We start from the raw sequence: 13535 nt of genomic DNA on the forward strand, positions 1-13535 counted from the left end.
AAACCGTTACTCATCCTGCAGCCATATTTTCCATGTGTCATTATCCCCAACTATGGCAACAAATACAACTTTTCTGCCTTCGAGAATTTCTCCTTTTAGATTATCGAACAACAAAGATTAGTGAAAAGCTAAAATAAGAACTTAAGTGCAGCAACCGAATGTGCAGGAATCAAGAATAAAAAAGGATCCACTGACTTGAAGGATACACGGAGCATGGCAAAAGAAATCAATGGGATGAAAGCACTAATGCGAAAGAGCACCTATGGGGCTTGAACATGCACACCTAGTAATTAACGTACACACTCCAATCTAACTACACACATCTGACTGAAATCAAATTAATAGGTACGATAAGAATAATCCAAAGTAATAGAGAAAATCACTATGACAATAGGAAGGATGAGTGGCATAGGCTAGAGGACAGTGAGACGATGGGGAGCGGCGTCCGTGCCACAAGAGCATACCACACGCGGAGATCAGGGCTAGATAAAAGAGAAAGATGGAAATGGAAGCAGGGCGTGGAAAAGACATTACACGGTTGGGCTTCCTTTGTTTTAGATCAGGGCTAGATATTTTTTAGATCAGGCTTAGATGAGACGATTGGGCTTCCCTTTTTATTTAGAATAATTTGCTAATGGGGTGGCTTCGTTGTGCAGTATAAATAAGACTGGAATCCATTTCTTTTACATTTTTTGCATGGCAGTTATGACGGCCCAAAGGATGCATGTCTCACGGCTGCATGTAGACCCATTGCTTGGTGGAGAATTGATGATGTGGCTAGATGATGATATGGACACCTTGCATGTTTAGAGAAATAAGATAGTGGGGATGACCTATTTAGGTATTATAGATACATGGTTTTCAATTTGGATAACCAGGAATGCATGCAGGGCCAACTTCAAGCAGGAGATGTCTCTGTTAGTTCACAGAGCAAAGACAAAGTCTCATTTAGGCCTCCAATCATGGGTTCAAGCCTTTATGCGATTATACAGTTAGGGAGCCTTCGGCCTTGTACCAGTCTTTGTACCTTTTCTGCTCTGAGAAGTATAAATGCATGCAGTATGGAAACCTTCTTGTACATACTTTGGAAAATATAAATACATGCAGTTGGGAAACCTACTGCCCTTCCTCGAAAAATCATCGTATCACACACACATGCACCTAATAATCTCTTAAGTTCTCGAGGGATCAAATAAGCAAGTTCAAGTGTTCAATACAGCACCAAGCCACAAACACACAGCAAGCAGCAGCAAGCAAGCGAGAGCAAGTAAGCAACACCAAGCAGCAAACGGCAAAAACAACAACCCTTCATAGCTCCACGTAGCACCAAGTAAAAAAAAACACAAAAGTTTCCACATCATGGGTACATGACAAATTGATAACAATCAGTACATCACCAACAGGCATCAACAACACTAAAATTTTCTCACTTATTTTACACACCACTTAGTAGTAAATAAAAATATTAACAGGGAGGATGCAACTAACCCAAAACTTTAGCAGAAGATGGAGATGGCTCGCTGCTAGTTTGGGATGCCTTTGAATTGGATGAATTTCCACCATCAAACGCTTCAATTAGTTCAAACAAACTGAAATAAATATGTAATAAGCCCACAGAGTAACAAATGCAAATATAGTAAAAGGAAATTCCAAAACAACATGTTCCTTTTTGCAAGATTGCTAATATCTCCATATCCTCATCAATATTGATAGGAGTAGAATGTCTTAGCCGATCTTGGCCCATACATGCTAAATGCCAACTCTGATGCAACCATTGATACGGGGTATGTTAACACATCACGAGCCAATAATTATATTGCAAATCTAGAAGCATTAACCTCCCACCATGCTAGAATATCAAATTTGATACTGTCCTATTTATTTTCTTCATGCAGGTCTTTCTCATTTTCATATTTGTTCGTGCTAGTTTCACACACCAACGCTCAACTTTTTAGCAATCTGACACTGCATATATATCCTCTTTTGCTTATATTTCCAGGCTGTTCTATGTTGGAAACCCCGAGAAAAACTATGTTTCTTCCTTGTACACTGGTATTCCCAACAAAACTATGCCACTTTCGGTCCTTGAAGGGTTTTATAAAGCAGTTGTTATAATAGCACATATATATATGTTACTTTCTCAGTCTGAACTCTGAAATCTCAAGTCAAGAGGAGTAAGTACGCCAGTATAGAACGACGAAAGAAGCATTTAGCAATCGTCAGGATCCCGCTTTTTTGTAGTTGACTATGCAAGACAACTTTCGTCTCGTTTTGGCAGTGTGTATGTGAACTTTCCAATCGATGGATGCTCATCCATGGAATGACCCTTGACTGCTTGATTTTATATGACGAGCCTGGGGTTCCCGACGATGACTAGTGCTGACAATCATCTAATGTAATCCAACAGCAACCTGACAACGGACAACTTGCTAAGAACTCCATATTGCAGGTACAAGTGGAGCGCCAACAACCGCTTCCAGCTGATCCAAGGGTCGCCAGCAGGCAGATATATACTCCAAACACGCCTACCATTGTACTGGAAGCATGTGTGTTAGCACTTTATTATTAATATTATTAATTGCCAGGGCTAGTACATTCCAACTTGCAGATATCATCTAGTTTGGCTGAACAGGACAACCAACCAAAGCATTTTTTCTATCCAGGATCCCCCCCAAAGGAAGCTGAGCTCACAACCTAACTCATCTTGACTCCTGGTACCTTCAAAACCTTGCTCTCTCCAGCGAGGAAGCTTCTCACCTCATTAATCAACTAGTAGTGCATTTGTCTTGATCCTCGCTGAGCTGGGCCTGCATGTTTCTCGCTTGCAGTGCGAGTAGTCAGTCAGTCAATTATATGCTTACCCTTACCAACGTCGGCATCTAAGCTTAGGTGTTGTTTAGGAGTCCACATAGCTGCAATTTTTTTTTCTATTGCATATACTGGCCTGTCATGCATCACTTGGTTGTGACCCTGCCAACATCATCAGTGTCATCACACATTCTGCTCTGGTATTGTGTACCTGCTCCACCGCCAACGTCATCCGTAGACTGCGTGCAAACCACACTTAGAAGTCCTCTGCCTCCACATATTCCTTCCTCGCCACTTTCCAAGCAAAGATGCCAACCTTCTATTTAAAGCAGGTGAGCTACCACTACACACCACACCTAGAAATCCTCTTGCAAAGCGAGAGCTTCCATCAATCTCGATAGTTGAGTAATGACATCTTTGTTGTCTCCAGGCCTCGTTCGGTTTCTCTGCCTCTTCCTGGGTTTCTCTTGCAGCCTACCATTATTAGGAATTTGCGATGAAACACCGAGCGATAGACAAGCCCTCCTTTGCTTCAAATCCCAGCTCTTGGGTCCCGCTGGATTTCTAGCTTCATGGAGCAACGTGTCCGTGGAGTTCTGCGACTGGTACGGGGTCACCTGCAGCGCGACGTCCCCCCGGCGTGTCATCGCGCTGGACCTTGAATCCCAAGGCATCTCAGGGACCATAGCACCTTGCATTGCCAAGCTCACTTGGCTGACAAGGCTCCAGCTGTCGAACAACAACTTCCGTGGTGGTGTGCCGTCCGAGCTTGGCCTCCTGAGTCGACTCGCCAGCCTCAACCTCAGCATGAACACTTTGCAAGGTAACATCCCACCTGAACTCTCTGCATGTTCCCAGCTCCAAATTCTGGGCCTGTGGAACAATTCCCTCCGTGGAGAGATCCCACATAGCCTTAGCCAATGCAAGCGCCTTCAAGAGATTAACCTTGGCAACAACAAGCTCCAGGGGAGCATCCCTCTTGCTTTCGGAGACCTTCCTGCACTGCGCATACTAGTTCTCGCCAAAAATATGCTTACCGGCACCATACCGCCGTCTTTGGGCAGCAGTCGCCATCCCACATATGTCGATCTTGGGACGAATGCCCTCGGAGGGGTCATCCCACAGTCCTTGGCAAATAGTTCATCTCTTCAAGTACTTCGGCTCATGAGCAATGGTCTTACTGGGGAACTCCCAAAGGCTTTACTCAACACTTTGTCACTTGGTGCCATTTGCCTTGAAAAGAACAATTTTGTTGGTTCGGTACCTTCTGTTACTGTCGCATCGTCCCCTATTAAGAAACTCTCTTTAAGGTTTAACAATCTTTCAGGAGGAATACCTTCCTCACTAGGGAACCTTTCTTCCCTAGTTCATCTTTATCTTACAAACAATCATTTAGTTGGGAGTATCCCAGAGAGCTTAGGTTATATTCCAACTCTAGAGATATTGACCTTGACTACGAACAACTTATCTGGGCCGGTTCCACCATCTATCTTCAATATGTCATCCCTGAAAAGTCTCACCATAGCAGAAAACTCACTTGTCGGCAGATTACCTTTTGACATTGGCTACACCCTCCCCAATGTCCAGGACCTAATACTCTCATATAACAGTTTTGATGGACCAATCCCAGCCTCTCTTCTCAAAGCATACCACCTACAAAGGCTTGACCTGAACACTAATAGATTTACTGGATTCATACCATTCTTCGGCTCATTGCCAAATTTAGTGCTACTCGATTTGGCAATCAACAAACTAGAAGCAGATGATTGGGGCTTTGTCTCTTCACTATCTAACTGCTCCAGATTGAACATGCTGGCCCTGGATGGGAACAATCTCAATGGGAAATTGCCAAGTTCTATTGGAAATCTTTCAAATAGTCTTGACTACTTGTGGCTAAGTAGCAACAAAATTTCTGGACCTATACCACCGGAGATTGGCAACCTTAAGAGCCTCAGTGGCTTGTATATGGGTCACAATCTTCTCACCGGTAATATACCATCAACAATTGGGAAATTGTACAAATTGGTCGATCTATCCTTTGCGCAAAACAGGCTTTCGGGTCAGATTCCAGATACCGTTGGCAATCTTGTCCAGCTGAGCATGCTGGAATTGGATCATAACAGCTTCAGTGGAAGAATACCTGCAAGTATAGCACGATGCACTCAACTCACCATACTCAACCTTGCTCACAACTCACTAGATGGTCATATACCAAGTAAAATCTTGACAATCCCTACGCTTTCTAAAGAGCTGGACTTGTCAAACAACTACTTGTCTGGAGGAATGCCAGATGAAGTTGGAAGTCTCCTTCATCTGAAGAAAATCAACATGTCAAATAACAGGTTGACTGGCAACATCCCATCAACTCTCGGCCAGTGTGTTGACCTGGAGTATCTTGAGATGCAGAACAACTTATTTGCAGGAAGGATTCAAAAACATTTGCCAACTTAATCAGCATAAAACACATGGATATTTCTGGGAACAACTTGTCTGGAAAAGTACCAGAGTTCCTCAAATCCTTGAAATCACTGCACGGCCTGAATTTATCCTTCAACCATTTTGATGGAGCAGTTCCGACAGGCGGTGTATTTGACATCGCTGGTGCGGTCTCAATCGAAGGAAATGATCATCTGTGTACAATAATCCCAAAGAGAGGTATGTCTCTTTGTATGGCACTGGCTGACAACAAAAGAAAGCAGAAGCTACTGGTTCTAGTCCTAGTGATTCTATTGCCAATTGTTTTTGCCTCTGCAATCCTTTTCTCTTGTATTGCAACAATTTATAGGAGGAAAAGGATGCAAGCAAATCCTCATTTGCAGCATGACAATGAGCACATAAAGAAGCTACAGAAGATATCATTTGAGAAGATATCGTATGAAGACTTGGTAAGGGCAACTGATAGGTTTTCTTCTGCAAACTTAATTGGCTATGGATCATTTGGAAGGGTTTATAAGGGAAGTCTGCAGTTTCAAGAAGATCAAGTTGCCATCAAGATTTTTGACCTTGACATTAATGGGGCAGATAGGAGCTTCATAGCAGAGTGTGAAGCTCTAAGAAATGTTCGCCATCGGAATCTTGTAAAAATCATTACCTCATGCTCTTCTGTGGATCATACTGGGGAAGATTTCAAGGCTCTAGTGTTCCCATATATGCCAAATGGGAATCTAGAAATGTGGTTACATCTAAAAGATCCTGAAGATGGTGAAAATAATAATCTGAGTTTAAGCCAAAGGACTAACATAGCCTTGGATGTGGCCGTTGCTTTGGATTATCTTCACAATCAGTGTGCACCTCCAGTTATACATTGCGACTTGAAGCCAAGCAATATTCTTTTGGGCCTTGACATGGCTGCGTACGTCATCGACTTTGGCCTAGCAAGATTCTTGTTCAGCACAGCAAATGGACATCAAGATAGTTCAGCAAGTTTGAGCCGCTTAAAAGGATCCATAGGATACATCCCACCAGGTGAGATAAGATTATTTGCAAGATATTGATTCTGTTTGTTCCTTATGGAGTTGTATGAATAATCATAATTCTCTAATTTTATTATGTTTCTTACATGTAAATGCAGAGTATGGAATGAGCGGAAAGATATCAACCAAGGGTGATGTCTATAGCTTTGGAGTGCTTCTGTTACAACTGATAACAGGGTGTAGTCCAACTGATGAAAAATTTAACGATGGTATAAGCCTTCATGAATTTGTTGATAGAGCATTTACAAAGAATATTCATGAGGTTGTTGACCCCACAATGCTACAAGATAGCAGCAATGCAACTGACATGATGAAGAATTGTGTCATCCCACTTTTAAGAATAGGCCTCTCTTGCTCCATGACATCACACAAGGAGCGGCCGGATATGGGACAAGTTTCTACTGAGATACTTAGAATAAAGCATGTGGCCTCAGACACATGCATGTCTGATGAAGCAAAGAATTGGCAGGATAGTAGGAAGCAACAGAAGTTCATGTAAAGATGAATAGTAATGTACTGTTTTTTTTTCTCCTTTCTGAATCCAGTTTGAGTCATTTCAGAGGTAGCTAATACATCCATGTCAAATTAGGGAATGTGTCCTAATTGTTCTGCTAATGTATGTTTTTATCTATACAAAGTAGGGAATGTGTCCTTCTGATTTAGAGCAAAGGTATCTACATATACATGGGGTGGAGAGGAATGAAGAGCATAATGGCACATGTATATCGTATATGGACAAGCAATTTTCACTCAACTAGGTGACTCGACATATAAAAGTTCAAAAACAAATCAGTGTTCCAAACCTGATTTCCCAATGAATTTCTGAAACAAGGACTTCTATTCAGCAGACAGATCTCCCCTTCCCATCTTGTGCAAATCTTTGGAAACTCTAACATAAGCAGAATGATCAGGCGTGAGGCCCATTCCCATCAACTCATGCAGGACACTTCCCGCTTCGATGATCCTGCCAGACTTGCGCAACAACATGCGAGCAGGCTGTACTTCCTGTTTGTGGGGTGCATATCCCTGGTTCTCATAGCCCCGACATGCTCGCAAGCATCTTCGATTCTCCTGGTATAAACATACCCCGATGTGTGTATTGTGATCCTCGGCGTCAGCATTCCAGGAACATCTGCCGTCTTGCCGAATCCATCTTCCCTGCTTTACAGGCATGGTATGTGAGGACATCGTACGTCAGTGATTTCTGCACGTCATCAGGTTCAGACTTCAGACCTCTCCATGGCCTCAACGAGGTCACACGCTTCGGTTGCTCTGCCATTCTTGAGCAGTTCCCTGAGGAGGTAGTTCCAGGAGTTGGCATTGGGTCGCAGCTCCCCTTCCTCATTTCGTCGAACACCTGGCGGGCACCCTGGAAGTCGCCGGCCTCGCACCTAGCCCTCGACACTTTAGTAGCTGGCCCTCCTCGATCACCCACACAGCCGCGTCGAAATCGCTGATCCAGGCCAGCGCCTTGAGCAGCGAGGGGCACGGGCGGCCGGCACCGTGCAAAGTCCTTAGAGGCGCCCTCACCGTGCCATCCACGCTCGACCTGGCCGCAGCCAAAAGGAACACCAACGCTTGCTCGGTAAGGGAGGTTGCCGCGCTGACGCTGCTCGAGCGCGTGGGCGGTAGCGGGTTGGCCGGCCAGCCTGCCGGCGTTCTCTTCTGGACGAGCAGGTTGTGAGCGCGGGCGCTCGTGGAGATGCCCTTCCCTTGTGTTGGGAGAGCTGGGCGAAGAAAGGCAGACGGGTATACCGACTATTCATACTTTTTTCGTATATATGGAGGAAGCCTCGTTAGTAGAAACATATGAGTATTTTTCTTTCAAGAAAACTTCAATCTACTCATCAAATTATGGCATTACAAAGAACTCCATAACTAACAAAAATCGCATTCATGTTTGTAGACCACCTATCCAGTGGCGGAGCTTGAAAGAAATCTTTGGAGGGGCGAAGCTGTAAAAAAAAATACGAAATCATACGTATTCAACAAGTTAGATGTTGCAAATATCAAGTAACTTAGATAATTATATTGATCTTCTCCAGATTAGCTTACAAAATACATTTCTAATCAGTAGAGAATTCGGTTCACTACAAAGTGCTATTTAACCGTGGAACATTCAGTTTACTATTGACCAGCTCCAGAACAAAAGAAACTATACCCAAAATACTATTTAACCATGGAGCATCCAGTTCACTACAGATCAGCCCTTCGTTTCTTTACACCCTTAAAGTGCACAAGAACATCTTCATAGCTGTACTTCTCCACAATTTCACTCTCTATGTTTACTAGCAAGCTATTGGCTAGATAATCATCTTCCATAGTATTACGTAGCCTTGTCTTGATGATCTTCAAAGTAGAGAATGCTCGCTCGGCACTTGCTGTAGAAACTGGAAGAGTTAGAAGCAATCACAACAATCGATCAACCAAATTGTAGATAGAATGCCTCCCTGACTCAAAGAGATATCGACAAAGATTTGTTAAGGTTGACACATTTTTCAACTCCTTATCATTGGAGGCGTCCACAACAAAGTGTTTTAGCTGTTGCTCCAATCCATAGATTTCCTGTTGAGTGAAATCTGCTGGATAATATTTCTTCACCAACTCGCAAATATCATCAGCTTTGAAAGATCTGAATTTATTTTTGGGGATCAGAGTAGCACTTGTGGTCAAAAGATCCAGTACCTTGTCATTGAACCTGAATTCTAATTCATGTAGCCGAGTATCAAGTGTTGCACGAAATACTTCCACCCGGAAATAATGTTCCTTCGTAAAACGGTCTGGTTGGCGACGAGCACGACCACCACGCATAATGTAAGTTTCCCCCAGATCTGGAATATCAATGGAATGATTTACACAGAACTCAACAACCCTATCAAAAAAGGCTTCCCAACCATCATCTGATCTCATTTCATCAAGAAGAACCTTTGTTGTAAACACTAGGCGCATGGCATTTACTATGTCCTGTGATTTCTTTTGCAAAGCTTGACCAAGATCTTCAGTTATCTCCAATATTTCTTCCATCAGACATAAGATAAATATGAACTCAAAAGAGGACAAGTAGCTAAAAGCAGTGTCTCCATCTGCACGAATTGAGCCAGCTGACCCATCGGATGCTATATTTTGAAGTACTGAATTTACTGCATTAAACATTTTCTTTAGGCTTGATATAGAACCTAAGTGAGACCCCCATCTAGTGTCTCCAGGTCGTTTTAGTGTGCAGATTTGATTTCCCCCTTTTCCAGTTTCAATGTCATCAATAGCTAGTAACCGAGCTAGTTCCTCCAACTGGGCATCATGAAGCTCATCATGGCGCTTTGCGGAGGAGTCAACGGTGTTTACAATAAAAAGAAGTTTCTGGAAGAATTGCGCAATAGAGACCACTTCCTTTGATGCAGCCACTAGCGCAAGTTGCAAACGATGAGCATAGCAGTGGACATAGTACGCATACGGGCATTCTCTAAGAAAAAGAGCTTGCAAACCATTGAACTCCCCCCTCATATTACTAGCCCCATCGTACCCCTGTCCACGAAGGTTCTGAACATCAAAAGCATGTTTGGATAACAAAGAACTCAATACCTCTTTAAGTGTTGCGGCTTTGGTGTTCGTCACATGTATCAAGTCAAAGAACCGCTCTTGCAATATACGATCTTCATCAACGAATCTGAGAACCAATGCCATCTGCTCTCTTTTTGCTACATCACATGTCTCGTCCACTAGAATAGAAAACTTAGAATTCCCAATCTCTTCACGGATATGTTTCCTAACTTTAAATGCATAAATACCCAATATCTCTTGTTGGATTTCATGTGATGTGTACTTTGAACTGTATGGAGCATTCTCCAAAATAACTTCAGCAATCTCAGGATTGAATTCTGCAAGGAGCTTTAATAGTTCAATAAAGTTCCCTCTGTTCTTTGACTCTGGTGTTTCATCATGGCCTCTAAATGCACAAGATTGTGATGTCAACCACTTAACAGCTGCAATTGATACTTTCACCCTCAGCTGGTTTCTTTCTGTCTTCCTCTCGTTGCCCACTGCTACAACATTTCCTAAATGGCCTTGCTGATTCAAGAAGTCATGATATGCTTTGGTTGCATTATTATGTACAGAGCAAGGTTCAGAACCTATATGGTTTAAGAATGCACATTTCTTTCCATCATGGACCTTCTTCCAATTTACAAATCCTCGCACTGTAAAGACATCTGAACCACCTCGCTTGTTTTTATTGTTGCTGAACAAGAAACAATAGAAGCAATATGCACGATGACTGTCCTCCGAGTACTCCAACCATGATGGGAAATCCTTGAACCAGTCATATTTAAAGCGTCGTTTGCGACCTTCTGGACCGTAAGCTTTGTAATCCTTCAAGCGGGGCTGCATAATACCAAGCTTCAAATACGCTCGCCGCACATCATCTCTTTGATTAGGTGGATATTGCCAAATCTGTGGATGTAGTGCTGGATCCCGCTGCAAGAATTCAATCCCTCGAAATTGTACTTCATTTGTTTGAGTTTGATGGCCTTGTTGCTGAGGCATCGAAGGATGTGGTCCATGTTGCTCAAATTCGAACAACAACAGAGGAGGCGGAACAGGAATTTCTTCTGTTGCTAGTGGTTCATCAGCTTCACATTCAGTTGAATCACCTCTCTTTCTTTTGAAAAACGCATCAATTGTTTTCCCCTTAAGCATCACTGTCTCCCTTGTTCCCTCTTAATCTGTAAAGGACATTTATCTATTTCAGTATAAAATCCAATTGACAAAATCTAACTGACAAAATCAATGACCAGATGACCTAATTAGAATCTTCCTCCACTAAGGTAACAAAACTACAGAATCACAATATTCCAACTTTCCAGAATTTCCATAGGGGAGAGATTGAGAGAGATACAGCTAGGGAGGGGAATCTGCTCACCGAGGCACTGTTGCGCGGGGTCGACGGGGCCTAATGCTATAGCGGACAGCCACAACCGAGGCAGAAGTGGATGAACCTGAGCGGAGGAGGAAGGAGTCGACCAACCCCTAGCCAGCCACCCGCCAGCCGGCCAGCGGTCGCCCCACGCCGGCAGGCCACAGCGCAGTTCCCAGTCGCCGGTGCCCCACGCCCACGCTCAGCCGTCCGTGGTCGCAAGTCAAAGGCCAAAGGGGATAAGGATTCTGGAGTGGAGTTGGTCGCTGCATCCAGGCATCGTAGACTAGGCCTAGTTGATAAGCGGGCCTGTGGGCTGTATGTATACATAGGGGTAGTAAAAAAATTTCATTTTTGCTGGGGGGGCGACGGCCCAGGTTCGCCCCCACGAAGCTCCGCCGTTGCACCTATCGATGACTATAAACACTGGAGTGAACCGAAGGCATCACCCCTCCTTTATGGAAGTCAAGCAAATCTTGTCGTAATAGACAATCGAGAAGTCTTCATACTAAGGCTCCAAAAGACCAGCTCACCAGAACAACAACCGTTGCCGACGAAGAGAAGCAAAGATCAGAAGGATGCTATCCATAGACACATGAACACGGACCGATAAGACTCGATCCACACGGATCCAATAAGACAAACGCCAACCAGATCGGTTGGAGACGCAATCAACATGTCGATCGACGATACGAGACTCGCTGCTGAGATGGGGGTTAGGTGCATGGGGAGAACCTTATTCCATCTACAGGAAGCCGTCACCGTCTCACCTTTCTAAGCAAGACACAACCCTAAACAGACTAAAAAGCACCCAATAAATAAGGCGGAGCCCACCCACCGGCAATGGCTGTGATCCACCACACCTCCATGGCCCTAAGGCCACAGAGGACAGGGCAGATCGGCGCCGACGCTGGAGAGGTGGAGAAACCCTATAATCGTGGGAACCGGCAACATTTATTCCATCTTCAAGGAGCCGTTGCCGTCTCGCCTTCCTGAACAAGGGCCAAAACCCTAAATAGACTAAAAAAATACCTAAAATGAAGCAGGAGCCCACCCAACGACAATGGACGAGATCCACAACGCCTCCATGGCCCTAAGGTCACATAAGACAAGGTAGATCACCGGTGCCGAGTGGAGGCGGGGATATCCTAGACTCTTGGGATCGGTAACCTTACTTTAACAAGGCTACAACTATACCATGTTCACTTGTAGGGCATCACTCATCTGCCATGGTTTCTTGGCCGCATGCCTTAACATGGCTCTTCACTTGCAGGGCATCACTCATCTGACATGGCTTCTGGCCCCAGGCCCTATCATGGCTCTTCTCTGTTGGCTCATCGTGGATGCAGGTGACGAAGCGACATGGCCCTGGCGATGGGCTATGCCCTCAATGTGGTGTCCCAGAGCCCGGGACCCACATTTTCTTCTCCTGTCCTGTTGCCCTCCTCCTATGAAGTTTTTTCCATGAGGTTTTTGAGGTCCGAGTGGCAGGCTCCGGACCTTGGATAATTCCTAGAAGTCCAAGCCGCACGTACCGGTAGGAGGGGCCGTCTCTTCTGGTTTGTGTATGTGACGATGGCTTGAACCCCGGTGATTGAACGGGTCTTTTTGCAGCGTGCCAGGGACTCCATGTTGAAATGTTTGTCCTTGCATCACTGACACCCACTTTTTAGGCAGCGTGATAGGAATCGGCTAGGCGGCATGACTGATTCTTTGTGTGCGGTAGGACCCCATCTTTTGAGCATGTTTGTGATGTTGCCCGACATACTTATTCTTTTTCTTTTCGCCAGATGAACTTGATGTTTGCGATGTAGTACATAAATTCCTATTTTACCTTTCATGGAATAAAAACAGGATGGCTAGGCGCACGATTCACTTCCAATAGAATCAAACTCAGGTGGCTGAAAATGAACAACCTCACATCCATCCTCCACACACATGGTCGTTCCTCCAACCGAGATGCTGATTTACAGAGAACATACGTGAGTTTTTGCTTTGTGATAAAGAACACATATGAGTTTCATATATACGTATGATACGATCTGTAACAGAGAGCCAACACACGATGCACAACTTACACCTCCCTTTCAAAACAAAAATCTGAACTGCACATTTCTTGATTAATTCGATTGGGGCAGCACACACAATCATTACTATGACATGTTTCCTGCATCGAAGGGAAAACCAACATCGACATGGCAGTCGAGATCTTGATTCTAGCTGATCAGCTAGTCAGGATCTTACAGGCGGCTGCGCGTCAGAGAATCCTCTGCATGCAAACTGTAAGGCTCACCGTTTCTCTCCCTCGCGAGCCCTCCCGGGCGCGTTTGCCCTGTTTCTTGGGG

At 44.3% G+C, this 13535-nt stretch overlaps 1 pseudogene; it reads left to right on the top strand.

Moving 5' to 3' along the window:
- The first annotated feature begins 3216 nt into the window (after positions 1 to 3216).
- LOC119292988 lies at positions 3217 to 6834 on the top strand (annotated as a pseudogene).
- The last annotated feature ends 6701 nt before the right edge of the window (positions 6835 to 13535 follow it).

Source organism: Triticum dicoccoides, chromosome 4B, assembly GCF_002162155.2.
Source record: "Triticum dicoccoides isolate Atlit2015 ecotype Zavitan chromosome 4B, WEW_v2.0, whole genome shotgun sequence".
Taxonomy (NCBI): Eukaryota; Viridiplantae; Streptophyta; class Magnoliopsida; order Poales; family Poaceae; genus Triticum; species Triticum dicoccoides.